The sequence below is a fragment of the Buceros rhinoceros genome, unplaced genomic scaffold, assembly GCF_000710305.1.
Source record: "Buceros rhinoceros silvestris isolate BGI_N320 unplaced genomic scaffold, ASM71030v1 scaffold4767, whole genome shotgun sequence".
NCBI lineage: Eukaryota > Metazoa > Chordata > Aves > Bucerotiformes > Bucerotidae > Buceros > Buceros rhinoceros.
The window spans coordinates 1-2,505 of record NW_010420287.1 but is presented as its reverse complement, the minus strand read 5'-3'; positions in this window follow the sequence as shown (position 1 = coordinate 2,505).

Genomic DNA, 2,505 nt, shown 5'->3' with positions numbered 1-2,505 from the left:
GCTTTTTCCCTTTCACGCGTTTTGCCCTTTAAGTTAAACGCTGCAGCAGATGGACAGCGGCGATTTGCATCTGAGCAGCCAACGTCCCCCAAACCAGGTTTCCCTTCCCTTTCCGTCCTGTGGCTTCCTCATTCTGCAGAAAGCCCCCCTCCAAAACCATCGAGGGACTGGTGTGGGTTCAACCTGTGTCCAGCGCTTCCCCAGCAGAGTGGAGAGGACAAGGACAGTCCCACACTGTACAGCCACACCACCAGGAGAAAAGAGTCCCAGGCTCCTTTCCCCCAGCAAAACCCTGAAGCACCCGTGAGCAGTGGCCAAGAGGTAGATGCAGCAATTTCTGGCTGTGTCTGGGACACATGACCAAACCCTCCCTCCCCTTGGAGAGACCCAACTAAACCATGAGGAGTAACGACTTCAGCCTGTCATCTCTCCCCAGGTGACAGTTTTATGATTCATCACACGGGACACAAAAGTTGTACAATCACCCTAAGAGGAGGTTTTCAGGAGTCAGGCAGAAAACCAGCACCGTAAAACCCCCCTCGCTGCTGTAACACCACGTTAACTCTCAGAGCCCTTCACTGGAAAGCACATATTTACTATTTCTTCTTTTTCCTTTGACCACAATCACCTTCTGAGCCATTCACCCCCCACTGACCACAACCATCTCTGGCCAGGCATAAAGTTCAAGCAGTCCCAGCCTAGAAAAGGAAGTTTAAAAAATGTGCCTTTGTTTTCATTTCTGCCCAGGGGAGAGGGCTGGACCCGCAGTTCAATTTCACAACAAGCAGGGAAAGTACCTGCAGCCTGAACCCTGTTTCCCAAACGAAATTATGGAGGCAGCATCTCGCCCAACGCCCGTCCAAGAGTCTCCTCGCTCTGGCTGCTTTCAATTTCCTCGGATCGCTGGAAGTTTCGAAGCAGTTTCTGGACAAGCCTGGATTTGATTAAAGCCTCCAGAGACCAACACACATGTTCAGAAACTCTCCCGGCCAACGTGGAAACGCTACGAGAGCTCGCGCAGCCGGCAGACCCTCGCTGCGAGCACTGGTGGGGATGGGATTTTATAGCACAGCAACCGGCTGGCAGGTCACGCTCCTCCAGCAATGCCTGCTCTGCTCAGCCGAGCTGCTTTGCTTTGCAAATAAATTAAAACAAAAGCCCAAACCAGCCCCCAGACCTTTGTTCCCGGCTCCAGCAGAGTTAATGGGCAGCTCAGCGTGGCCGCAGAGGGTTGGGTTTGGTTTTCATCTCTCACCGTTTGCTGGGTCAAAGGGATTTTAGACGGTTCAGAGCCTTTTCCCTCGGTCACGCTCAGGCAATGGAGGATGGTGAGGCTGGAGGACAAGGTTCAGGCTGTCCCTGCTCGCCCTCAGGTTGTGCTGATAGTCACTGGCGTTGGCCAAGGTGTTGGCCAAGGGTGGCCGGCTCCAGCTCCTCAACCACCCAAGAGAGAGTCGAACACCCTCCATGTGGTACAGCTTCAGGGGAATTCTTTTGTGAGGAAGGAGAGGCCAGTCTTGGAGAAGCGGCAACGAAACCAGCCAGCACCCGACTATTGTTTCTCTTTCCAACCCCTTTAACCCTCTCACTAGAGCTGAGGGCTTCGGTTTGGGTCTCCCACCCACCAGGAGATGCCGCAGCAGACCGAGCCCACAAGCAGGGACGGCAGGTAAGGAAGATGCAGGCTGCATTTAGGGTAGCAAATCTCATCGAGCCAGGAAAGCTCCTTACAGTTATGTCCAGCTGAGCCGCGCAGCTCTTCCACCAGTCCCCACGGACAAGGCCACAGCTACAAACCATCACAAACCTTCTCCACACTGGAGCTGCCCAGGTCTCCCTCCCTCTTGCTGCAACAGCTGAGAAAGCTCATGGCAAAAAAATCATGGAGGTTAGAGGAAAAAATCAGTTGCCCTGCCCAGGATCCAGGAAACTGTTAACTTTGAAGGACTTCACTGAAACCTGATGATTTTAAGCAGTCAGGCTTTGGGGTTGGGGTTTTTTTTTTAGGAGAGTGATGGGGAGGAGGAACTGTATTTTAATCTGCTTCAGATTTGCGAGAGCACAGCCAAAAGAAATAAAAAAGGAGCCGTAAAGAAGGATAAAATGTTTCTGGTGCAGAACAAAAGCCTCCCTGTTGCTGTCTCCACGGCCAAGGCATTTCAGAGTAGGCAGATGCTCCTCCTGGGGCACCAACACGCCCAGCAGGTCCATGCAACCCCCAGGATGAGCGGCATGAGCTGCCCAGAGAAAAGGGGGTTGGTATTGCAGAAACCTTAGAGGGTAAGAGGTCCTTAGGGCCCATCCCCAGGGCTTGATGGAACCCTCTCTGTGGCATGAGGTGATCAGGGAGAGGGGAAGATGCTGACTTGCTCCTCGTCTATATCATGAAACTGCTGCGATGGCAGAGACAAAGAGGTGGGGAATTTTGCCTCATTTCTCTGAGGTCCATCGGGTCTGCACGTCCTCGCAGAACGTGAAATCACAGGGAAATTATATATATTATAT